Here is a 27,383-nt window from a genome sequence, read left to right on the forward strand (position 1 = left end):
GAACCCAGTGCCTCACACATGCTAGGCAAGTGCTCTACCACTGAGCTATAGCCCCAGCCCCATATGAGTTTTTTAATGACGTCTTGTGTTGCAAATATTTTCTCCTAGTTTTGTGTTTTAATATCACTTATGGGTAATTGTTCTGTCTTCTGGATTTCTTGTTTGAAAATGACTATAATCCCAGGAGATCAGGAGGCTGAGGCAGGAGAAGAGTTTTCAAAGCCAGCCTCAGCAAAAGCAAGGCCAAGAAACTCAGTAAGACCCTGTCTCTAAATAAAATACAAAATAGGGCATGGGATGCCCAAACAAAATATCTGTCCCATCCTAAAGATGAGTTATACAAATACTTTAAATTTTCTTCTCTTCATTGACTTGTATTTATAGTCAGGGGTCTGAGATTATATTGGATATGAGAGATTCTTGCTGTTATTATTGATTCTCAGGAAGGACATCAATACAGCTGGTGAAAGTATGCCTTGAATATTAACTAAGGCAGATACATGTTGGTAAAGGAAAATGTGAGGAAATCATGAATTTGAACCTGATCGTTATTAGGTCTTCTATCTGTCACAAAGAACATCCAGGTTTAATTCACCTTAACCACAATACTCTCAAGGCTTCCAGCTGTCCTCACACATGGCTATGTGCTCCCACAAGCTAATGAAGACAAATGTTTAGTTTTATTTTTAAATTTCTGTGTCTTAATAGATAAAACTGAAAGGCTGTCCTACATGTTATGTAATTCTTATAGTAGGCATTTTTATTATATCAACAGGAAAGTTGGATATCAACCAAAATATAATCCAATATGAAGTAGAATATAAATAGTATATTATTTATGTGTAACCTTATAATGTATAAACTCCTTTGTCCTTTGTTGAATAAGTGAACTTGTACTTTTATATTAAGTGAATAACAGAAGCAATTTTAACAAAAGCTCCAGTAGTCAATTTGTTACAATAAAGGAAGTTGTAGGTACTAATCTTGATACTTTGTTGTTTGACCTATCCTCTACTTCTCAGGTATGTGACAGTCACTAATATAACTACTAGTGGAATAATAATGGAAGGGGATAGTGTGAGTTGTTGAATTTCTGAATGTTTCGTATTGTGCACATGTGTGTGTTTCAAAAATAATATTAGGTTGAAAACAGATTTATGCAGACAGTCATTAGCCACCAGGAGTACAAAATATGAAATATTAATTTGGAGACTTTCCCATTAGAGCTTTTTTTTTGGGGGGGGGGTCATAAAAGCAAAAATAATGAAAATGAATACATGGCATTTCTCCCAGTGAGAAGTATTTAGTTACTCGAAAAATACCTAACATTGTACACTATCTGCCAGGCACTATGCTGTTTTCTAAAGTTTCATTTAATTTTCTGGGGAAGGCACATTTGGCCCTGTTTTATAGGTAAAGAAGGTAAAAACATTAAAGATCAAGTACATTTCTATAAACTAAGGCATTGACTGTAGAAAGAAAAGAGGAAAAGACTGTATTGAAGTAATATTTTGTCCATTAGTAACTGCCCAATATGTGTTTAAACTGGTTTGGGATATAAAATGATGTGGAGGGGCGAAAAGTAACCAAGATTTCATTTTATAAGTTTTTTTTTAACTAAAATAGCTTTGAACATAGATTGAAGAATTTCTTTGATTCCTTCTATTAATGTAATAATATGTCTGCAATATATATAATTTGGCCAAAAGTAGAAGATATTAACCTCAAATTTGCTTAAATAATGGTAATTACTAGCCTACATACAATAACGAGGTGGTTCAGAGCCCCCCCCTTTTTTTAAATAATAAGGAACAAGTTGAGGGGGTATTATTTTTTTAGTTGTAGATGGGCACAATACCTTTATTTGTTTATTTTTATGTGGTGCTGAGAAACTAGATGTTGAGAGCCACAGCCAAAGGGGCCCCAGAAAACTTCCAGCTGCCAGCAAACTCCCAGCTGCCGGCTGATGATTGGCTCACAGTGGCCCCAGCAACATCTAGCTGATTGGCTCCTCTGCGGCATCGTGGGCAAATACCCGGTATTCTATTCCTTTGATACCTAGTATTGTTAAACCCTCCTCCTATGGGGCAATTCCTTTTAAAATGTCCTGCTTGTTGACAATTGTAGCATGTTCTTAGCCCGGCATCTAAAGCCTGTTTTACTGCAGCTGCCACAATTTGCCCTTGTTCATTAATGTCTCTGGCATCTAAAGCCTGTTTTACTGCAGCTGCCACAATTTGCCCTTGTTCATTAATGTCTCTGGCATCTAAAGCCTGTTTTACTGCAGCTGCCATGACTTGCTCTTGTTCATTAATGTCTCTACACAATTTAATATATTTGTTTAAATCTTCCTGTTTCCATGGTCTAATGATATCTCTGCACCAACGATTCGCTTGGTCATAAGCCAGTTGTTTTATTAATGGCATTGCTTGTTCTGTATTCCCAAAAACTCTGGTAGCTGTTTGAATAAGCCTATCTACAAATTCAGCATAAGGTTCATTAGCTCCTTGTATTATCTTAGATAATTGACCTTGTAAACCTCCATGTCCTTGTAAAGTCTTCCATGCCTTAAGTGCATCTATAGCAATTTGTGCGTATACACCAGGATCATATGCAAGTTGTTGCTGCCGATCCTCATAAGGTCCCTTTCCTAACAACATATCTAGATTTCTCTGAGGATAACCAGCTGCTGCATTTCCCATAGCTGTCTCCTTGCAAAATTCCTCATTAGCAACCTTCCATAACAGGTATTGTCCTCCAGTTAGCACAGCTTTACACATATTAGCCCAATCTGCTGGCGTCATGTTTAAGTTGGTAATGGATTCGATCAAGCTTACAGTGAAGGGTGCTTGAGGACCATAGGTTGTTACAGCCTCTTTTAGCTCCTTCACTGTTTTGTAAAATAAACCCTGGTGAATTCGCTGCCCTCCTACCTCAAATACAGGGCATACTTGAGATCCTGTCTCAGGATCCCAACTATCAACTGCGGGGGTTGGGAGTCTCTTAGCATATGGAGGTGGTGCTGTTGATTGGACCCTTATGCCCTCTGGTGATAGAATGCTGTTAGTAGCAGTCTCCTGTAGAGGTGGTGCTGTTGGTTGGAGACTTTCGCTCTCTGATAGAAAGGTGTTATTAGCAGTCTCCTGTTGTAACTTTTCCCCTGATGGCTTTTTCTGCTCTAAACTTCCTTCCTCTGTCTCACTAGCTTGAAAGACCTTCTCTTGTACTTGAATCTTTTCCTCATTCTGACTAACCTGAGAGACCTCTTTTACTTGAATCAATATGTCTTCTCCTTCCTCTACCTTTGTCTGATCTGAAGGCTTTGGACTAAGCAAACCAGATACGTTCGCCCACAATGTCAATGTGCCAACTGGCAGAGTCCCTGGGTTGTTGTTTTCTATTCTTTTTAAATCTTCACCATGATGGTTCCATTGTGATATATCTAACAACTCCTCCTTAAAAAGCCATGGGCTGTATTTTTGTATTGTATCAACGTATGCCCTGACTGCTCTTGATTTTACTGGGATGCCTCCTTCGTCTAACAATTTACTTAACACTCTTTTGGTTTGTTTTTTACTAATTGCTGATCCCGTATTTCTACTATAATACAACCCAGCAAGATAACACCAAACCAAACCTAGACAGAATCCAATAAAAATGGAACAACAAAATTTCATTATAGCCTTTCTATCCTCCTGACATGTGCATCCGTCCTTTCTCCCTATCTGTTCCTCAGACGCAAATAGTTTTTCCTCAGTTGTGAGCGGTTTTTCTTCCGTCTCACTCATCTCCAGGGACTGAAATGTCCATCCGACCTTTCTCCCTATCTGTTCCTCAAACGCAAATAGTTTTTCCTCAAATGTGAGCGGTTTTTCTTCCGTCTCACTCATCTCCAGGGATAGGCAACTTAAAACAAAAATGAAGCAAAACAAAAGAGTAAACTTAGAATGGCTACCCATCCTCTCGCCCTGCCCTCAGGGGCGAGCAGTTTACTTACCCTCAGTCGCTCCCCGTGCGAGCCACCAAATGCCGCAGTCTGACTGGGCACAATTCAGGAGCCACTTATCAAAAGAAACAAACTTTATTTTTAAAACTACAAACGCCAAACAAAACAGCTCCTCAGGAAAACCCTCAGAGCCCAACTGCCACCACCGGCTTCCAGAAGCCTCTCCCACACACCAACCACACCACCTCCCACAATCCTCCTGCTCTTGAGGCCGATTGGCTGGGTCGCGTGGGCGGAGCCAAAGAAGTCCCCCAATGAGCAGTTCCGTAGTCTGAAGGGCAGGGAAACAGCCCAATGAACATGACTGCAGAGGAGCCAATCAGCTAGATGTTGCTGGGGTCACTGTGAGCCAATCATCAGCTGGCAGCTTGAAGGGCAGGGAAACAGCCCAATGAACATCGCCGCAGAGGAGCCAATCAGCTAGATGTTGCTGGGGCCACTGTGAGCCAATCATCAGCCGGCAGCTGGGAGTTTGCTGGCAGCTGGAAGTTTTCTGGGGCCCCTTTGGCTGTGGCTCTCAACACTTTATTTGTTTATTTTTATGTGGTGCTGAGAAACTGACCCAGTGCCTCACACATGGTAAGAAAGTGTCTACCACTGAGCTACAACCTCAGCTTCCAGAGCCCCATTTTGAATCCCAACTCAACTCTTTATTGTATGAACTTACACAAATTACTTACTCTCCCATGAGGATGATATTCATGAGGTGTTCAGTGTTAAATAAATATGAATCATTTAAAAACCACATAGAGCTGAATATACGTATATAACATGGACTAGTTACTGCCAATCTCCACTGCAAACCTCAATACCAAACTCAACTCTAAGTTTACGACGACTAGAATGCTGGACGGCACAACCCCAATACATGCCATCTCATTTCTGCTGCTCTTTTTTTGTAAGCTCTCTGAGAATGATTTTCATGAACTAAGACACAGGACTACTGGGTAGGTTGGCAAATCCCAGATTCCCAAGTCTGCTTGTAAGAAACACTAAGTTCCACTGTCTCCAATGTTCAGTTCCAAAATCCTTTAAAAGATCTCTGATTTTCTGGCCTGGGTCCGATATCCTTCCAAGAGCTAGTACTATGATTGAATCAGAGTGCTTTCCAGAAAAAGATTGGTATATTTGTCTTAATATTACTAATGCACAGAATTTCAGCCTTTTGTTCTTGTTTTTTAGAAAACTTCTCAAATATATTTAGTGTCCTGGAACTTCCTAGATCTGCCGACCAAATTTTACTTTTCAAATGAAAATTGGGACCTGCCCTTTTCCTTTAGAGGAAATTTGACTTGGGAGATAAGGACAAGAACATTGATATTTGAAATATTCTTGTGGCTCCATGAATGTGTAGAGAGTTTTCATTTTTAAAAAATAAGATCATAAGCTCAGCCTTTGAACCTTCTTCAAAAGTTCTGCATTTTAGCTTTATTTATTTATTTATTTTGGTACTGGAGATTGAATCCCCAGGGATGCCCTACACTGAGCCACATCTTTACCCCTTTTTATTTTTTATTTTGAGACAGGAACTTACCACATTGCTGAGGCTGACCTCAAACTTGAAATCCTCCTGCCTCAGCCTCCTAAGTTACCAGGATTACAGGTAAACACTGTACACTGTACTCTGCCTGGGCCTGGGCTGTAGCACAGTGGTAGAGCACTTTTAAAGAGAGAGAGAGACAGAGGATTCTTAATATTTATTTTTCAGTTTTCGGTGGACACAACATCTTTGTTTGTATGTGGTGCTGAAGATTGAACCCGGGCCACACACATGCCAGGTGAGCGCGATACGGCTTAAGCCACATCCCCAGCCCTTTTATAGAATATTTCAAATCCTCCTATAAGGATCAAGTTCAAACTTATCTACCAGATTCTACCTATTCTTTGGTGCATTTATTGAATGCTGATAAACCCTAACTTAATACCCTAAATAGGAAATTCTTGAATATATTAAACCAATATTTTCAGTGCTCTGAAGCCATGTTTAGTGTCTTAGTGCTCTTTAGTCATTTTGATGAGGAGCAGTAAGAAAATCAAGTGGGAAATGAGAGGCAGATATCCAGCGGGGAAAGTTCAGGTGAGAATAAGCATTAGAAAATTGGAATATAAAATAGTAAATAAAAGATACATGTTGCATTCAGGATCCATGCCACCAAGGCCTTAAGGAGACCTTTTTTTTTTTTTTTTTTTTTTTTTTTTTTTTAATTGGTATTGCAGTAACTGAACACCTCTGGATAGATTCCAGGATGTAGTGTTATGATGAGGTTCCTGTTTTACCTTTTCACTTCTCTAGGCTCTTTGTTTGGCTATCAAAGATATCTGATTCCTCTGCCCCAGGAAAACTTTCTAAATAATAGAAACAATTCTGATGAGCTAAGGAAAAGGAGAAAAGTTTGGATACTTTGCTGAGGGAATGCTGTAGCTTTTTTGCAATTTGTTATGTGAAGTGGCAATACAATGAAAGACGCAGTTGTTCTCCACAGAAGTCCCTCTCAACTTTCTAGAACCAAAACATTACAACTAATAGAGAATTCTTGGAGCAAATTACACTGCCCTCTTCTGTTATGACATATAAATAAGATTCTGGGGGCTGGGGATATGGCTCAAGCGGTAGCGCGCTCGCCTGGCATGCATGCGGCCCAGGTTCGATCCTCAGCACCACATACCAACAAAGAAGTGTCCGCTGAAAACTAAAAAATAAATATTGAAAAATTCTCTCTCTCTCTCTCCCCTCTCTCAAAAAAAAAAAGATTCTGATCTTCCTACTGGTAGTTGTTAAGCAAATGAGGGCAAAGACCTCTGATATTTGCTTTTTCCTCTTCTAGAATTTAAACTTCATGGGAGCAAGTACTTGTCTTTTTTACTGTTGTATTCCTAGCACCTGGAAGAAGGAAGGCCTTGCATCTATTTTCAGAAAGGAAGATTGAAGGGAAAACCCTAGAATTCTTTTCTTTTTTAATTGTATCTTTCAGTCACTGGATTTTTTTTTTTAATGTTTTAATATTATTTTTTTTAGTTTTCGGCCGTATGCATGCCAGGCGAGCGCGCTATCGCTTGAGCCACATCCCCAGCCCTCAATATATGAATTCTGTATGAGACTAGATAGGGCAAAGTTATATTTCACTTAAAATTGAAAAATGGAGAGGGTTGGTTGAGATTAGTGCCTGAAGGCACACACTTTCTTTTTTCTCCAAGTTACGAAGCCTGCTTACCCTGCATAGTCTGCAATAGCCTCCCTTGTACTTATCATTGTGTTCTATGCTGTTAATAACTTCTCCTTCTGTTACTTCTCATTTATTTAAAAGCATAAGGACTTTTCTTTAATAGTAGAAAAGTGGACTAGAATGGGCCCACACCCTGCCATTTTGACCTGAGAAAGAGGGGAAGTAAGAAGGACTCAGGGATTGTGAGTACAAACTCATTTTCAAGGATGAATTAAATCCATGATGGAAACTATAGTTCTTCAAACAAGCAGCCTCAGGTTTAAATTGGTGCTATTATGAAACAAGCATTAACTATGCTCTGTACTTGATTGGTTTTGAAGTAGGTGTAAAATGGTGGCAATTTTGTTTTAAGACATGCTGGTGAGAACATTTGATAAAGCTGTCCTAAAAATAAAGGATTGAATAAAACAAAAACATTCAATCATGTTTACTCAGCTATCCTGAAGAAATATGCCATATTGAAGTTGTACCTCTGGTTACACAAACCTACCAATATACTAACATATTTAATTGTATACTTTTAGTGGGTGACCTGTATGATATGTGAACTACATTTTAATAGAGCTGGGGGTTTTGTGTTGGGGAGGGTTGTTTTTCGTTTTTTGTATTAGTGATGAAATTCAGGCGTGCTTTACCACTGAACAACATCCCCAACCCTTTTTATGTTTTATTTTGAGACGGGATCTCACTAAATTGCTGAAGTTGGCTTTGAATTTGCAAATGTCCTGTCTCAGGCTCCTGAGCTGCTGGGATTACAGGCATGAACCACCACGCCCAGCTATTTGAAGAAAAAAAAAATTGAGAAGACTTTTAGCTGAAAACACATACAAAGTCAATTTTTATATGATTATTTTCAGATTAAATATGATTACATTCTTTTTTTTTTTAAAGAGAGAGTGGGAGAGGGAGAGAGAGAAAGAGAGAATTTTTAATATTTATTTATTTTTTAGTTCTCGGCGGACACAACATCTTTGTTGGTATGTGGTGCTGAGAATCGAACCCGGGCCGCACGCATGCCAGGCGAGCGCGCTACCGTCTGAGCCACATTCCCAGCCCATGATTACATTCTTGCTATTGAGTTTCTTATATATTTTGGATATTAACCCCTTACCAGCTATATGTTTGTATTTTGTCCCACTCCAAATAAACAGGTATACAATAAAGTACATGTAAATTCAAATTAAAACCACAGTAAAGTATCACCCAACACCTGTAAGAATGGCTATTATTATAAAAAAGACAAGCCAGGTGCAGTGGTGTACTCCTATAATCCCAGTGGCTCAAGAAGCTAAGGCAGGAGGATCGAGAGTTCAAAGCCAGCCTTAGCACAAACAAGGTGCTAAGCAACTCAGACCCTGTCTCTAAATGAAATACAAAATAGGGTGGGGATGTGGCTCAGTGGTCCAGTGCCTCTGAGTTCAATCCTTGATATACCTCCCTCCCCCCAAAAAAAGAAAAAAGAGGGTTGGGGGTGTACTGCAGTGGTGAAGTTCTTGCCTAACAATCACAAAGCTCTAGGTTCCATCCCCAGCACCACTCACACATACCCAAAAAGACAAAAGATAACAATCCTTGGTAAGATGTTCAGAAAACAACTTTTGGATACTGTTGGTGGGAATGTCATTAGTATAGCTATTACTTAAAACAGCAGAGAGGTTTTAAAATTAGAACTACACTATGATCTGGCAATCCCACTTTTTTCATTTCACAGGAAATACAATCAGTATGTCAAGGAGATAATCTGTACTCCCATGTTCATTGCAGCATTGTACACAAAGCCAAAATATGGAATCAACCAAAATGTCAGATGAATGGATATAATGAATTACTATTCAACCTTTAAAAAGAGGGAATCCTAGCATTTGTGACCATGTGAATGAGTCTAGAGAACATTAAGTTAGAAAAGCCAGACACAGAAAAACAAACACTGCATATTCTTACATATGGAATCTACAGAAGCAAAGACCAGAATGGTGGTTGTAGGGGGCAGGAGGATGGTGTGGATGAATTAGTAAAGTTACAGTAATGAGGTGCTGGGGCTGGGGATGTGGCTCAAGAGGTAGTGCGCTCACCTGGCATGCGTGCGGCCCGGGTTCGATCCTCAGCACCACATACAAAGTTGTTGTGTCCGCCAAAAACTAAAAAATAAATATTGAAAAATTCTCATTCTCTCTCTCTCTCTCTCTCTCTCTCTCTCTCTCTCTCTCTCTCCCCCCCCCTCTCACTCTATCTTTAAAAAAAAAAAAGTTACAGTAATGATGAACAAGTTCTGAAGATTACTATACAGCACGGTGGCTACATAGTTGGTAATGTGTCATATGCTTGAAAATTGCTAAGTGAATCAAAAAAAGTGATTCCTTTATGATGTAAATATTAATTGATTTAATCACTTCACAGCATATACTCAATGTTACATTATACATTGTAAATATATACTTTTTTGTCAAACTAGGGGAACTTTAAAAATAAAACTGAATTTTTAAAAAGCCACTCCTCTTACTTTTCTCCTCCATAGGCTCTTTAATTGGATCATATCATTTTCTATTGCCTCCTGAAACTTTTTTAATCTTATCTGTCTTTCCTCCTACACACTTTTGAGTGACATCAACAATGGTCACATTATCCATCTTACAGAGTTAACTGGATGGATATGAGAGCATTTGATACATAATGGCCTGAACTGGGTAAACACCTGAATCCTAGAATGCTCTTCACTCCACAAAGCTGGGCTGGGGATGAGTGTCATTCTTAAAGGCAGATTTCCCAGTCAACTATTAGAATGGGAAAACAGTTTATGTCTTTCTGGTGGCTTATACCACAGAGAACCCAGATGCTATGTATAGGGACTGGCAAGAAGGCCCCATCCCTAGCTATTGTCCCTGCCTTTCAATGCTACAACTTCTGGGTTAATTCTTTTGGGGTTCCCTGGGGATCTTTCTGACCCTGCTGGGTTTGTGGTTATTTCCTACAGATTAGAAAACCAAGCATCAGTCAAAATAAATTAATCAGGATGAAATGCATCTTCAAAATAATTCCTCCTGCCCCCCCCCCAGAAAACAAAGTGTTCTTGCTAAATTCCAAAATCAAAATGTAAAGCAATCTCTAAGATATAATTCAAAGTAAAACCCTAAGATAAACTACTAAAGTAAGCTGGTGAATTTTTAAAACAATCTCTAACTTGTTAACCATATACTATAGCCAATTTGTTCTTAGACAGGAATAAGCATCAGTTTAATTCCCAAACAGAGTAAACATAATCTTTAGGATAAAGACTTAGGGGCTAGGGTTGTGGCTCAGTGGCAGAGCACTCACCTCACATGCATAAGGCCCTGGGTTCAATCCTCAGCACTATGTAAAAATAAATAAGTGAAATAAAGGTATGGTGTCCAACTATAACTAAAAAATAAATATTTTTTAAAAAAGACTTTAGGAGACTGTGGATCAGAAAAGGGGCTTTATTTATTTATTTTTTTATTATTATTTTTTTTGTAGTTGGACACAATACCTTTATTATTTATTTTTATGTGGTACTGGGGATCAAACCCAGTGCCTCACACATTCAAGGCAAGTGTTCTGCCACTGAGCCACAATCCCAGCCCCAGAAAAGGGGCTTTAGAATTTAGATAGAAATTGGGGCTGGGGAAGGTGCTGCATATCTAACCCAGAGCCTCACATGTACTAGGCAAGTGTTCTACCACTGAGCTACACCCCTAGCCCAGAAATTTTCTTGAGGAATTTTATTTCATGATTGTAGAAAGGACTCTTGCATTACAGTGGTCAACTAAATCTTGGAAGGAAAAAAAAAAAAACAACTTTTGTAATTGTCACAGTGCTCTAATTTGTAGCATAGAAGATACTACAGATACTTAAATAACTGCACTAAAGTTTAGCAAAGTGACTATCCCAGCCAGTGAACAGGTAATTCCAGTAAGAGAATAGAAAATAAGGTGGGTTAACTAAAAAGTTATCTCCCGATTTTACGTCACTTATTTTCCCCTGCACTTTAAACAAAATATCACCCTAACTTAAATAGTTCATATGTAGATTTAGTGTATATTTTAAATTAGCTTTAGTGATGCTTCCTAAAAATTAATATAAATGTCAGAAGTACGAGACATCTTTTTAAAAATATCTTGTAAACTGGTATGTAAGAAATTAAATGATCTACTTTTATGGAAAAGATTATTTCACTGATAGTAGCCCCAATTAAGACATTATCACTTAGGTCTTTTAATGCCTACTAATTTTATTCTAAGAGATTGGCAAACTCTCTAAAGGACTACAACATAGTACATATTATTTAGGTTTTTATGGTTATGTGGCTTCTGGTATAATTGCTAACTCTGCCACCATAGCACAAAGCAGCCATAGATGAATGAGTATGATTGTGTAATAATAAAACTTTATTGACACTGAAATTTAAATTTCATATAATTTTCATATATCATCAATTCTATTCTTCTATGGTGCTTACCAGTAGTCCCAAGCACTCAGGAGATGGAGGTAGAAGGATCTCTTAAGCCCAGGAGTTTAAGCCCAGCCTGGGCAACATGGAGAGGGATGGAGAGGGATGGAGAGGGACCCACATCTCAAAAAAAAAAAGAAGTTAAAACCATTGTTAGCTTTCAGGTCACACAGAAAAACAGGAGTTGGTCATATCAAAATAGGCCATGAGCTAGATTGGGCCTAAAAACTATAGTTTGATACCCCCTATTCCATAAGAATAAGATTGTAGGTAAACCTTTCCTCCTAAAAAATGGTTAAGAGTCTTTACCTGGAAAAAAAAAAAAAAAAAAAAAGCCTTTACCTGACATTATCCAACATGGCATAGCTTCTTTTACACCATTACCTTCCATGGCCAATGTTGGGAATATTGTGAAGTTTATTTGTTTTGGTACCAGGGATTGAGCCCAACAGACTTACTAAACCAGGGCCTCGCTGAATTATTGAGACTTAACCTCCTGAGTTGCTGGGATTATAGGTCTGTGCCACCATGCCCTGTGTGACAGTTCATTTTGAGTTCCTCCCCCTTTCTCTAGAGATTTCCCTTCCACCTCTCTGGCTTCCCTACAGCTGCCGGGGAACTCCTCATGTTGCACTCCACTGGGAACGGCCCATACCTATGCTTCAAACCATGAGTTTTTAAGTTAATGCAGAACTTGGTGGGGGTGCAGTAGGGGTAGGTTTTGCATGAACAAAAATAAAAGTTGGTTTAAAATTACTCAAACCTACTGTTCCTGGGCTGGGGCTATAGTTCAGTTGGTAGAGTACTGGCCTTGCATGCACAAGGCCCTGGGTTCAATCGACAGCACCACAAAAAAAAACCAAAAAAACAAAAAAACCTACCATTCCTGTTTCTTATTCCTCAGAAGGGATTCTGCTTTTCAAGGTAAAATTTATAAGCTAAGGAGCTACTTTGCCTGCTTTCTCCATCCTTTTGATATATGTATACTTTAACAGTGTCCAAAAAAATGGTATCCAAACACAGAATTCCACTGTTAGGATTACAAGGACCCTGGTAGGATGGAGCTCTCGTGGTGCTTAGACAGGCCTAGACATTCTGTGACCTCTCCCTACTTTTACCTACCTCTTCTAGTCCTTACCTTCCTCCTTGTGCTTTCCATTATCTTTTTCTTCTCCTTTATACTTTTCCCTCAGAAAGAAATTTATGAATTAGGATTCCTCTCATGAACTTTGGTTTCTACCCCATCACATCTCTTACCTCCCAGTACAAAATTGCTAGCTAATTTGCCTGTCTTCCCCTGACAAGCTCCTAGGGAGCAGGAACTGTCTTGTTCGCTGTTTAACCCCTATGCCTAGCACACACACAGCTGGTTCAGGTTCACCATTTGATGAGGCTCCACACACATGCCCCAAAGCCTAAAGGGGATTTCCACCAGAGTTCACAGGTTCATTCTGGGCAATGTCCTTGCCTGACATTGACCCAAAAATTCAACTTACTTCACAAAGCAGATATTTCCAAAACAGATGCAGTTGGTGTACATATATGACATCTTCTTTAAAAATTTTATTTGTTCTTTTTAGTTATACATGACCAGTAGACTGTGTTTTGACATATCATACATACATGGAGTATAACTTCCCATTCTTGTGCTCATACATGATGTGGAGTTACACTGGTCGTATATTCCTATAAGAACATAGCAAAGTAATGTCTACTTTCTTTTCTATTCTCATCCCGGCTCCCTTCCCTTCTTTCCCCTTTGTCTAACCCAATGAATTTCTATTCTTTTCTCTCCCCCATATGATATCTTATAAAATTCAGAATATCTCTGATATAACAGTTCATCTGCATCACACAGTGTTACTGTATCATAACAACAAAGTACTAGTCTGATTATTTATTGACTCCATATCAATAATTCATGGCCTTTTTGCTCCTACGTACAGAATCCATTGTTTGGGAAGAATTATCATCTATAAACATGAGATAGACTCTCAAAAAGCTGTAAAAAAAAAAAAAAAAAAAAAAAAAAAAAAAAACCCCACTCTACAATTTAAAAAAAAAATGGAAACAAGAACAAATAGTTTGAATACTCAATATTTTCAGCCAGAGGCTAAGAGCTCTGTGACTTATTGTCATCTTTAAAAAAAAAAAAAAGCATTTATTCTTTAGTTGTAGGTGGACACAATATCTTTATCACAATACCTTTATTTTATTTCTATGTGGTGCTAAGGACCAAACCCAGTGCTCACGCATGCTAGGTGAGTACTCTTTCCTCTGAGCCACAACCCCAGCCCTTATCATCTCTTCATGGCAACTCTAATATCTTAACAGAGTTTTAAAAGTTCAATGGTAGAGCACTTGCCTAGCATGTGTGAGGCACTGGGTTCTATTCTCAGCACCACATATAAATAAGTAAAATAAAGGTCCATCAACAACTTTAAAAAAAAAGAAAAAAAAAAGCTCTAGTAAATAGCAGAGTTTCTGGATTACATTACCGGATCTCACTCATTCCTAACCCTCTTCTTTTAAAAAAATTTTCCTTTCTCTAAATTCTGTTTGTACTGAGGTTGATCCCTGCATTGATTATGGGAGGAGATATGAATTGAAATCATTAAGGGATTAAAAAAAAAAAAAAGTGCAGTGTGTAAATGCAATGACCAAATGGAATGTAAGGGGAGGAGGTGCCCAAGCAGAAGCAGCTCTGATAGTGTCTGCAGTCTGCATTAGTGGATAGAAATTATCCAGACCAGAATGTCAGCTTCATTAGAATCTCACTGTTTATCTCTCCATTATGTCCCTACCACCTAGAATAGACCCAGGCCCAGGTGGAACAGATGCTTAGTAAATAATTGATGAATGGATGATTGCTGGGAAGATACTGCCTTCAGTACAAAATTAACCCAATTTCAACTTTTCCTTCCTATTGCCCTGGAAGGGGATCAAGTTGGCCTCAGGATACAGAAGATCATCTATCCTTAGGGATCATGGCTAAATAAAGTTTTCTTCACTAGTTATATCCCCAATACAGCCATTACACAGAGCACATTTTATAACATCCTGATTGCAAAACTTAATGAAAAACAGATTTTACATCAGGATACAGTTTATGCAATACCCATCCTCAAAAAATAATTTCTGAAAATAATTTGACACAGCAGTATTTCTACATATGTTCAAGGTGTTTTTTGTTTGTTTGTTTGGTCTTTCATTATTTTGCAGCAGGTTGAGGAGTACCGGGGATTGAACTCAAGGACACTAAACCACTGAGCCACATCCCCAGCCTTGTATTTTGTTTAGAGACAGCGTCTCACTGAGTTGCTTAGCACCTCGCTTTTGCTGAGGCTGGCTTTGAACTTGGAATCCTCCTGCCTCAACCTTCTGAGTTGCTGGGATTACAGGCATGCACCACCATGCCTGGCTGTCTTTCTTCATTATTGTTGTTTTTGTTTGATTCCTGGTCCAAGGTCACTGCTAATTTCACGCACAAAAGACTAATAGAGGGCAAGGGTCAGAGCGCAGTGGTAGAGTGCTTGCCTAGCATGTGTGAAGCAAAGGATTTAATTCTCAGCACCACATATAAATAATTGAAAGATCTATTGACAACTAAAAATAAAAAATTAGATAGTTAAACACACAAACACACACACACACACACACACACGAACACACACACACACGAACACACACACACACACTAATAGATCCAAACCTCAAGTTTGAACGGCATGGACATCAGACCTGTCCTAGCTGTTCCTGATTGTTAGCTAATAGAGACTTATACCAAGATGGAGGTAGTAAGAAAAAGAGAATAGAAACCTACACAGAACCCTGACTACAAATTCTAGTTCTTCTAGGAAAACTATCTTGTCTCAGTCTCAGTGTCCAGAGAAAGGAAACTGAGGAAAGGACCAGGATGATAATAATCACACTTGTGGGGCTTTTGTGAGGACTACACAAGAATGTATGCCAAGGTTTATCAACCTCAGCACTATTGACTTTTGGGGCTGGATAATTCCTTCTTGTGGGAACTGACCTGTGCATTCCAGAATATTCAAGAGCTTCCCTAGTCTCCAACCCACAAGGTGCCAGCAGCACCCTCTTCAATGTGACAACCTTAAATGTCCTCAGACATTGTCAAATCTTCCCTGGCTGAGAATCATTGATGTTTATAAAATGTCTGCCAAAGTCCCCAGCCACTACTGTTCCCAAAAAGCTCCTTGCTTTGGAGAGACTTCATTTTAATTTATGGGAGAAGACCTACAGGAACATACAGTGCCAAGCTGTGTGCCAACCTCAGAAGTGAGGACGTGGAGTGACAGAAAGAAGGCAGGAACTATGTCAGCCAAAGAGGAACCTCATCCAGCAAGGACATTGCATTACAGGTGTCACATTATAGTGAGGGCTATGGAAAAAGGAAATGAAGAGCTGGGTTGGCACTGGCAGGAGACAGCGAAGGCTAAGGATAAATGGGGCCTGCTGATGACTGGATATGCAAGGTGAAGGAGACTAGAGCAGAAAACCAGCAGGCACCCTCGCCTGGACTGCTCAGGGAGGGTGGGTGATGATAGTGCGAATAGGGAAAGGAGAGGGTTAGCAGAGGAAGGCTCAGGACGGATGACAACTTGGCCCCTCAGAGAGTGGCATAGTACTGACTAGAACTCCAGACCTTTAGGACACAGCTTTTTGTTTCAAAAGAGATCAGGAATCATTTCTGTATTTGCTTAAAGGTCAAGGAAGAGATCCCTTAAATTCTGCAATAGTGGATGCATTCCCTTGAATAGTAAGAAGTAATGCTTCAATTGTTCAAAAACCTTGGGAAAAGATGAGAACACAAAGCCATAACTTAAATAAAATCTTGATTTATATTACCTGATGTTGAATTTATATCATCGGAATTCATATTCTTTATCAGGCTTTTGTATTCCTTATTGAGAAACAGAACACCTAGGATCATATGGTACAATGTAAAAATAGAAGTGTTATTTTTTTTCTGGATATTTTATCAATTTTCCAGAATATTGGTTGAAAATTATTTTTTGTTTGTTTGTTTTTTTGGTACTGGATATTGAACCAGGATTGCTGAGCTACATCCCCAGTTTTGTTGTTGTCGTTGTTTTTCTCCAAGATAGGATCTTGTTAAATTGCTAAGGTTGGTCTCAAATTTGTAATTCTCCTGCCTCAACATTCCAAATCACTAGGATTATAGTCATATGCCACTGCACCTAGCTTGGTTGAAAATAATTTTAATCCACAGATTTTTAAGTTAAATTGTGGGTTAGCTAGTAGAAGCTTTAATTTAGGCATAGACAGATTTAAGAATAAATTATATAGCTGGACTTTTAAATTCACTCAAATGCCCAAAATAGTATGTGTTTCTTTTCTAATATATATTAGGCTATGTGAATTTAAGCCCCCATAGGAAAACAAAGACTCTATTTTAAAAAAAGTGTCATAATCATTAACATATAATAATTATAATATATTAACATGTAATAATTATTAATTATTATAGCCCTCAGGGGGCTTAATGTGGAAAAACACTAGTAACCCTATAAACAGAGAGTTGGTAAGATTTTATATAGTTAGTTGCTTTGAGGGAAGAAATAAAGACTTATCATAAAGAAATATCAAGCGTGCTTTGTAGATAATAATGTCCAGATGTCAGATAAGCACAACAGAAAGCATGGGAAAATGCCAATTAAAAAAACACCAAGAGGCTGGGAATGTGGCTCAAGTGGTAGCACGCTCGCCTGGCATGCGTGCGGCCCAGTTTCGATCCTCAGTACCACATACAAACAAAGATGTTGTGTCTGCAGAAAACTGAAAAAATAAATATTGAAATTCTCAAAAAAAAAAAACCCACCAAAAAAGCAAAAAAAATTCTCATTCCCTCTAACATATGACTTTATAAATGACACGGGACTTGGTAAACCATGGGTGAGTTTGCATTTCCCAGAGTGTCTAAGTAGTAAGCTCACCATTTAGCAGTGAACTTGAGTTTCTTTTTTTCTTCAGGAGGTCAGAGTGGGTTAAAAGGCAGTAGGTATTATTGGATGCTGTGGTATCTAGGCTCCAGGTTCTCCCCTAATTGACTCTGCCTTCTGGTACTCACACCTAGGCCCTTCCTATTTTCTTTCACCATTATTCTACAGGACCCAAAGCATATAGCTCAAAAGATGATATGCCCCTTCCAAGGCTGGATTATGAAAGATTGCAGCTTCTGTCTTGGGTGCTCTCTACCTCACCTCCAACTTCACATCACTTATTCTAGGCAACAAGTTGCCATGTGGTAAGTGGTCTTACAGATAGGTTCACCAGGTGAGGAAATGAAGGCTCCAGCCAACAGCCAGTGAGGAATCCAGGACTACCAACCACTGCCAGCAAGAGTGAGCTGATTCCCTAGGACAGCCTTGAGGTAACTGACCTCCAGCCAGCAGCTTGACTGCACCTTATAGGAAACACTCAGAACCACTTAGCTAAGCCACGTCTGGGTTTTTGACTCTCAGAAACTGTGTGAAATAATAAATGTTTGTTGTTTGGGGTTTCAGTTAATACAGCAAAAACGTATTAATACAGATGCCTTCTGCAATAGACTGAATGTGCTTCTCTCAAAGTCCCACATGAAAATTCTACCCTCCAAGGTAATAGTGTTAGGAGGTGGGGGCTTTAGGAAATGATTAGGTCATGAAGGCAAAGCCCTCATGAATGGGTCAGTGCCCTTTCAAAGAGACCTCAGAAGCCAGGCGTGGTGGCACCCACCTGTAGGATCATGAGTTCAGAGCCAGCCTCAGCAAAAGCAAGGAGCTAAGCAACTCAGTGAGACCCTGTCTCTAAATAAAATACAACATGGGATGGGGTTATGGCTCAGTGGTTGAGTGCCCCTGGGTTCAATTCCCAGTATCAAAAAAATTAAAAAATTAAAAAAGAGACCTCCTTAGCCTCCTCCACTACAAGGTCCTTGCTTAGCATCTAGATGGCCATCTTAAGTGACAGCCACCATTTTTCTTTTTCTTTTTCTTTTTCTTTTTTTTTTTTTTTTTTGGTGCTGGGTTCAATCCCCAGCACATTGTGCAAGGGAGACAAGCACTCTACCAACTGAGCTACATCTCCAGCCCTGACAGTTATCATTTTAATGAAAAAGTTTCACTTTTCTGCCCACGGGCATTTCTGAGAAAGGCTCACCACTCTCTCAAACCAACCCAACCCTTAACCACCCGAATTAGGACCCACCCAGCTCTGTTTCTTGAGCCTCCTCCATAAAAGTCCCAGAACTCAAGCCTGTTTTGCCTCTCTCTCTTATACAGAGATGTCCTTCATGTGTCAGCTCCGACAAATAAACTCTCATGTGTATCTCTGCCTGGTCTCCTTTCATTTCTTGCTTACCCGTCTCTGGTCTCTCTCTCCTTGCTTTCCCTTCATCCACCATGTTTGGTTACAGGAAAAGATGACTGTCAAGGACCCAAGAAATGGGCTGGGACCAGCTGCTGAATCTGCTGACATCTTGACTTCCCAGCCTTTGCAATTGTAAGAAATAAATTTTTGTTTATAAACTATCCAGTTTATGGAATTTTATTATAACAGCCCACACCATCATGTCTTTCACAGAGAGAACACTTTTTGTTGTTGTTGTTTTGTTTGTTTGTTTTTTGGTACCAGGGATTGAACTCGGTGTCACTCAATCACTGAGCCACATCCCCAGCCCTATTTTTGTATTTTATTTAGAGACAGGGTCTCACTGAGTTGCTTAGTGCATCACCCTTGCTGAGGCTGGCTTTGAACTCAGGATCCTTCTGTCTCAAGCTTCCTGAGCTGCTGGGATTACAGGTGTGTACCACAGTGCCCAGCCTCACAGAGAGAACTCTTAAAAAATTGGATGAAATAAGTTTCGTTAATCTGACAACCATAAGCAAGGGTGTTAAAAATGAGAGAAAAATCAAGCGAGTGAATAATCTTTCAAAGAGAAATGATACCTTATTAGATGACTCCTATATTTCTCCCTTGATTAATGAAGTATTAACATCCATGTAAGTCAACATCAAAAGATTCACATCATACCCCTGAAACTATGTCTGATTTAGGATTTCTGCAGAGACAAAGAAGAAAGGAGACACTCAAGTACTTTCTCTCAGCTGTCTTCAGGGGGTGGGTGACTCAGCCAGTAATTGTCATTGAACTCTTATAAAACTATTATATGATGGTTGGGACAGGCCCCAAATGGCTATAGTTAGGCTTCCTCAAGGAGGCTTCCAGCAGGGCTATGTTATATTTTTAGTTTGTAATCAAGGCCATGAATCAGCTATGTCATGGACAGTGTGTAGCCAAGGTCAGAAAACACTCTGATTCAGCATATGTACTCAAGGTCGCAAACATTTTCTTGGTAGCATGCACCCACTTCTGTAACCTGTTGGCCTTGTGCCTTCTTTGTTTGGCCTGTGTATAAAAAGGCCTATGGAACAGGCTCAGGGGCTGCGTGGAGCTGACTGGAGCCAAACAGAACTGACTGGGGCAAAATGGAACAGGCTGGGAGCTAAAGCTAAAGCTGGCTGAGGGCTAAAGACTGGAGACTGGGCTGGGGATGTGGCTCAAGCGGTAGTGCGCTCACCTGCCATGCTTGTGGCCCAGGTTCGATCCTCAGCACCACATACAAACAAAGATATTGTGTCTGCCAAAAACTAAAAAACATAAATACTAAAATTTCTTAAAAAAAAAAAAAAAAGTCTGGAGGCTGTTGCCACCTCCGAATGATGCCGAAAGCTGGATCCTTGTCCCTAATGCCAATCCAATAACAATGACACGGGAAAAAAGATTTATTGCTTTTCTAGCAAAGGAGAAACACAGGGGACTTCTCTTCCAAAGGCTGTGATTCTGCTTCTGCCCATTAGCAGGAAGGGGGTGGGGCGCGTTAAAGAGATGATTCAGAGAAAATGTAATTAGGAAGAAGGGATCTGGAAGGAGAAGACCAGAGAGGAGATCAGGGATAAGGACAGAGAAAAGAAGATCAGGGAGGAGAAAGTCAGGAAGAAGAAGTTTGGGAAAAAGAAAAAACTATGTAAGTTTCAATGCCACAAGGGACATAGTCAAAACATCAAGTGAACCCCTGTTACATGAATAAAGCACATCTACTATCCCAACTGTCTTTTGTATCTTCTTCCACCTGCTGGGACCCAAAATCTGTTTTCTGAGTCTGAGCCCCACACAATAATAATATATAAAAATGAAGTTCAAATGACACATGTCTAGCAAAATGCCCAATTTATAAGCACTGGGCCTGGAATCGAAACTTAGACAATCCGGCTCCCCAGCCCATTTTTTAAATTTAATCACACTACCTGAAATTCTTTTCATTGTTAAGAGGTAGAAATTTCTGGACATAAAGAGACAGGGGCCAAAGAGTTTTGTATTAGTCTTGATCATAGGCGATGCTGAAAAACCAGCCTCTACCTCAGAGCAAAGCCTGTCCAAGGAAGGGACATCACCTTTGTCCTTGGAAAGACCCACAGAGCACTCCTAGGCACATTCCCACCCTGCTAAGTTGTTTATCTACAAATAACAGGAGAGATCTGCGAATCACCCTTACCCAACTTGTTCCCGCCAGTGAATGTGCTAATCATGTTTTAGAGTTATTTGATTTTCCCGCGGTGTGTGATGATTTGCTAAGAGATGCTATGATGTATGTGGGGGTCCCTGCTTTTGCCAAAGAATGTATAAAACTGCTGCAAACCCTGGGCTCAGGGCCTCTCAGCATCACCAGTTGCTGTGTGTGCACGGAGGACCGAGCTAGCTCGCAATAAACACCTCTTTGCTGTTTACATGGATCTTGGTCTCTGGTGGTCTTTAGAGGGTCCTGAATTCAAGCATAACAATGCTAAGCAGATTTTCTTTCTCTGATCCTTGAGCTGGTGTGGTTTCCTGAATGGTAGAGGTGGACCCAAGTGGTTTGTCCACAGCTTCCCACTACAACCATTTCTTACATGTCCTTCCTGGGCTATGTAGGAATGGCACTTTAGATCCTCTCTAATTCAAGGTGGTTGTGTTTTGTACCAGGGATTGAACCTAGTGGTACTTACGCACTGAGCCACTTACTCAGACTGTTTTCATATTTTATTTAGAGACAGGATCTCACTGAGTTGCTTTAGGACCTCACTAAGTGTCTAATGCCTGGATTAAATAACACCTTCCATCTGACACCACCCTACTCCCTACAGTCCCTACACTGACTGATTCCATCCTTTTGGATCACAAAAGGATCAATCCATTTGATGGACTATTAATTTGAGTGGATTATGGGTAGAAACTAGGCAGGTGGGGCATGGCTGGAGGAAGTGGGTGATAAGTTTCCTCCTCCAAGTTGTTCTGCTTAGGTATTTTGGTCATAGTAATGAAAAACTAGCACAGTCAATAACTGCTTATTGAGCAGGAACAGAGTGAGACCGGGTAAAGGACAGGTGGTCAGCATAGCTAGTAAATGATGGGTGGCAGAGATGAGGGCTAATTGGCTAATTATCAAAGAAAAGGAAATAGGTTGCTAACATAGCCTGCCAACACCAGGAGTTGCTAATGATCACCCCCTGGGCTGCTTTTTCCTTCCTTCAGGCTTCTAGGCAGGTTTGGGGAAGAGGACACCTGGGATCTATAACAAGGCAAGACACACCCACTCACCCCTCCCCCAGCCCTAGGGTCCCCTTCTCTCCCAAGAAGTCTATCTCTGTCTCTCTCTTAAATAAAACTTGTTTTCTACACTTGCCTCAGTGTTTCTTGGGTGTTTAACCTTCAATACCACAGGAACAATGACTCGATCCCGATTTCCAAGGTATCAGGAGTACAATGAATAGAGGACATGCCAGAATTAGACAGGCAGATAGGCAAGGGAATGGAAGAATTAAAATGTTAATTCCTTCTGAGCCCTTTCTCCACCCTTATCCAGATCACCTGCCCAACCTGTTGAAGCAGCTCCAACCTGTTGCTAAGGTAATCTGTTTCAGGGATTTTCCATCCCTACAGGGGGTTGTTAATTATGCCCCCTTCCACCCCAGATCACTCCAACTTGGTCCCTCTAGCCCATCTGCTTCTCACCTTTTGGCCATCCCAACGAGCATCTCCTGGGCCTAGTCACTAGGCATGACGGAGAGAAATAAGGGGAAGATAACAGAATAAAGGAAGCCTAAGACCTATAAAAAAAGGCAGAACACCTTTGCTTTTGGGGATACCAGAATACCCGCTATGGCCCCCTTCTCCTGTTAGAGTAAAAGAAATTGAAATTAAAGTGTAAAAGACCGGGCATTGTAAAGTTTCTAAGCTGCAAAGCCCGAGTTAAAAAGTGAAGGACCAGGTATTGTTAAGTTCCTCTGCTACACCCAAAACCTGAAATTCTTGTAGCTGTTAGGACAATACCCAGAACTGCCCAGTAAATATTCCCCCTCACCCTCTGGTTGTTTAATAACCTAGGATCCTGTGTAACCTGGCACGTAGGCTTTCAGGGCCCAAACCAATCAGTTTGAATGTGTACCCCCCTTAGGAGTGACCAATCACCCCCGCCCAACCTGTTCCCGCCAATGAATGTACTAATCATGTACTAATCATGTACTAATCATGTTGTTCAATTTTCCCGTGCCTCATGCTGATTTGTTCTGATGTATGCAAAGCACCCCCCCCCCCCCGGCCCTCCCAAAAAAGTGTACTTAAGCACTGCTTAGCCTCTGCTCTGGGCTCTGAGCTGCTCTCCCTTCTTGAGTGAGCACGGAGCCCCAGCGCGCTGGATTGGATCCTCAATAAATCCCCTTCTGCTGATTGCATGAGTCAGTCTCTTGGTGATCTCTTCCTCCGACATTAGCGGGACCCTTACACTCCTTTCTGGAAGATATTACTCTAGTGTGCTTCTCTAATGTTATACTTCAAAGTGTAAGGGAGTAGAACTCATCACTTATCTCTTTTACTGGAAATTTATAGTCTCTCCATTGTAAATTAACAAGTAGACATGGTCACCGTCAATATAAGTCTGTCTGCTTAACTCTGAGCTACAGACAAAAGCAAATTTCAAGAGCCACAAATTTGGCCATGAAACTCCAGAACGCTATGATCACTTCAGATGAGGACTTACACTGCTTGGTGACAGATTTTAAATCTATCTTTGACTGTGGGTATGTGAGGGTCCAATATGTAGAAACTTGTAGATCATTGAAAGGACTTTGGCTTTTACTCTGTACTGGGAAACTATGGAAGGATTTCCATCAGAAGAATGTCTTTAAGGGGAAAAAATGCAGTCAAAATATCCTTCTCTTGTTGGTCTCTCCGCAGACAGATTTTGTGAAAATGTGGCTAGGGCTGGGGATGTGGCTCAAGCGGTAGCGCGCTCGCCTGGCATGCTTGCGACCCGGGTTCGATCCTCAGCACCACATACCAACAAAGATGTTGTGTCCGCCGAGAACTAAAAAATAAAAAAAAAAAAAAAAAAAAGAAAATGTGGCTAGTTGTTGGAACATTTCTAAACCCCCTAGTTAGTTGTTTCTTTCAAATCATAAATAAATTCATCAAGATTTTATACTCAGGCTGGTGCACGCCTGTAATCCCAGTGACTTGGGAGGCTGATTCAGGAGGATTGTGAGTTCAAAGCCAACCTCAGCAACTTAAAAAGACCTTAAGAAATTTAGTGAGACCCTGTCTCAAAATAAAAAGGGCTGGAGATGTGGCTGAGTGGTTAAGAATCCCTGGGTCTAATCCCTGGTACCAACAACAATAACAAAAGGACAGATTTTATATTCAGGATCATGTTTCAGATTTGGGGTTTATATAGTATGGGGGCACAACTGTGGCTGGATCTGCTCCATATAGGCAAAAGGAGGAGACATGATCTTACAGGTAATGTTACTCCTCTATTATTAGAACTAGCAAGGATCTGGTCTTAAATTACCAGTTGGACCACTTAGATTTGGGGGATGATGATTTCTTTAGGTATTATTCAACTCTGCCTTTTTCTACTTGATTCCCCCTGTCCTGCACTCCAGGCTGTGGAGTATGAGTGTGATATCACTACTAACACCTTCCTGTGGAAGGTGAGACCTGAAAATATTATGTGACTATCATTGATGCATTTATTTATTTATTTATTTATTTATTTTTTAAAGAGAGAGTGAGAGAGGAGAGAGAGAGAATTTTTAATATTTATTTTTTGGTTCTCAGCGGACACAACATGTTTGTTGGTATGTGGTGCTGAGGATCGAACCCGGGCCGCACGCATGCCAGGCGAGCGCACTACCGCTTGAGCCACATCCCCAGCCCTGATGCATTGATTTAATCAAAGACATGATTACAACATGTCAGGATGACCGTGTTGTCCTGATTGTTCCTATTTAAATTTAAATTTGGCACTAAATTTAAAGCTGGTATCTCCAAAAATCATCAGACTGTGAGTATGCCTTCTAGCTCATACACTGGATGTGAAACAAATCAATGTAGGTGTTCACGAAATGGATTCCACTGAGCTGCCCTATAGCCAGAAGAGATACAAAGAAATCATTGAGGGGGGTGGTTGTGGTTCAGTGGTAAAGCGCTTGCCTAGCATGTGTGAGGTTCTAGAGTTCGATCCTCAGCACCACATAAAAATAAATAAATAAAATAAAGGTATTGTTCCATCTTTAAAAAATTTTTGAAAAAATAAAGAAAAAGAAAAAAGAAATCATTGAGGAAGTCAGCAACTACATTTTAAAAATGGGCTACAACCCAGCACAGTAGCATTTTACCCATTTCTGGCTGGAGTGGTGATAACATGCTGAACCAAGTGCTGACATGCCTTGGGACAAGGGATGGCAAATTTCCCATAAAGACCGCAATGCCTTGGGGTTGGGATTGTAGCTCAGTGGTAGCAGCATGCTCACCTAGCGCAGGCGGGACCCAGGTTTGATCCTCAGCACCACATAAAAATAAAGGCATTGTTTTGTGTCCATCTACACCTAAAAAAAAAATTAAAAAATAATTTTTAAAATTTTAAAAAGATGGCAATGCCTGCTGGATACAGTGGTGCATGCCTGTAATCCCAGCAGCTAGAGAGACTGAGGCAGGAGGTTTGGAGGTTCAAGGTCAGCCTCAGCAACCTAGTGAGGCCCTAAGCAACTTGCAACTCATGTCTCTAAATAAAATACAAAAAAAAAAAAAAAGGCTAGGGATATGGTTCAGTGGTTAAGCACTTGAGTTCAATTCCTACCCCCCCCAACCCCCTGGTAATGCCAATGGAACCACACTCCTGGGAACTCTGAATTGCATCCTCTCACCAACTCTTACCTATGCCCCTCTAGGATGTTTACAAAAGTGGTGGTATTGGCACTGACTCTGTGGGGATAGACCGGTGTTCTCAAACCCGGCATGGTGGTTCATCTTTGCTACAGTCAACATCGTAACTGAAGTAAAGTCTGTTGAATTGTACCATGAAACTGAGTGAAACTCTTCCTGGGCACAATGTGAGCTTCACTGTCAAGGACGTGTCTGTCAAAGATATTAGTTGTGAAAACATTGTTGGTGATAGCAAGAATGACCCCCAGGCATGTGGTGCCAGCCTGTAATCCTAGTAGTTTGCAGGCTGAGACAGGAGAATTGCAAGTTCAAAGCCAGCTTCAGCAATTTAACTAGGCCCTAAGCAAAATTTAGTGAGACCCTATTTCAAAATAAAAGGTTAAAAAAAAAAAGTGTGTGTGTGTGGGGGGGGCTGCAATGAAGTTCAGTGGTTAAGTGCCTCTGGCTTCAATCCTCAGTACCAAAAAAATTAAAGTTTACATCACCAGTAATTGGATAAATTGTCATGTGATTCCTCATGTGTGGCATGAGGAGAATATGTGAATACTTTTTTTTTGCCAACAGTGCAGAGTTTGCTTCTAATTACAAGGAACCACCAGGCAAGCCCAAATTTAGACAATCTACAAAATACCTAGACTGTTCTCTCTCTCTCTCTTTTTTTTTTTTAGTTGTAGTTGCATACAATATCTTTATTTCATTTTTATGTGGTGCTGAGGATCGAACTCAGGGTCTTGCCCGTGCTAGGTGAGTGCTCTACCACTGAGCCACAATCTCAGCCCTAGACTCTTCTTTTAAAAAAATGTGAAGGTCATAAAAGACTCAAAAGACTGAAGAACTAACTATTCCAGATCAAAAAGACCAAGGAGACTTAACAGCCATGTATGATTTTGACCATGGGTTGTCCTTAGACCTATAAATGACATTATAAAAACTACTGATGAAATTTGAATGTGGTTTGTGCATAAAGGAAAATATAATATCTATGTCAATTTCTTTTTTGTTGTTGTATGTGGTTTTGTAGGAGAGTGTTTCTGTTTTGGGGAAATATTTAATATTAAGAACTAAAGTATTAAGAGATACTAGAGGGCTGGGGATGTGGCTCAAGCGGTAGCGCGCTCGCCTGGCATGTGTGCGGCCCGGGTTCGATCCTCAGCACCACAAACCAACAAAGATGTTGTGTCCGCCGAGAACTAAAAAATAAATATTAAAAAAAAAAAATTCTCTCTCTCTCTCTCCTTTCTCACTCTCTCTTTAAAAAAAAAAAAAGAGAGATACTAGAAATCCATATCTGCAATTTATTCTTAAATAATTTACAAAAAAAAAACCATATATGTATATATAGAGAGAGAAGCTGGGCATGGTGATGCACACCTATAATCCCAGCAATTTGGGATTAAGGAGG

At 40.1% G+C, this 27,383-nt stretch overlaps 1 long non-coding RNA gene across 1 annotated transcript; it reads left to right on the forward strand.

Moving 5' to 3' along the window:
• The first annotated feature begins 5,532 nt into the window (after window positions 1–5,532).
• Window positions 5,533–9,618, forward strand: LOC144253646 (uncharacterized). The gene is made up of 3 exons (XR_013343333.1): window positions 5,533–5,609; window positions 5,715–5,784; window positions 9,478–9,618. It is a non-coding gene; the product is annotated as an uncharacterized LOC144253646 (long non-coding RNA).
• The last annotated feature ends 17,765 nt before the right edge of the window (window positions 9,619–27,383 follow it).

Source organism: Urocitellus parryii, chromosome 3, assembly GCF_045843805.1.
Source record: "Urocitellus parryii isolate mUroPar1 chromosome 3, mUroPar1.hap1, whole genome shotgun sequence".
NCBI lineage: Eukaryota > Metazoa > Chordata > Mammalia > Rodentia > Sciuridae > Urocitellus > Urocitellus parryii.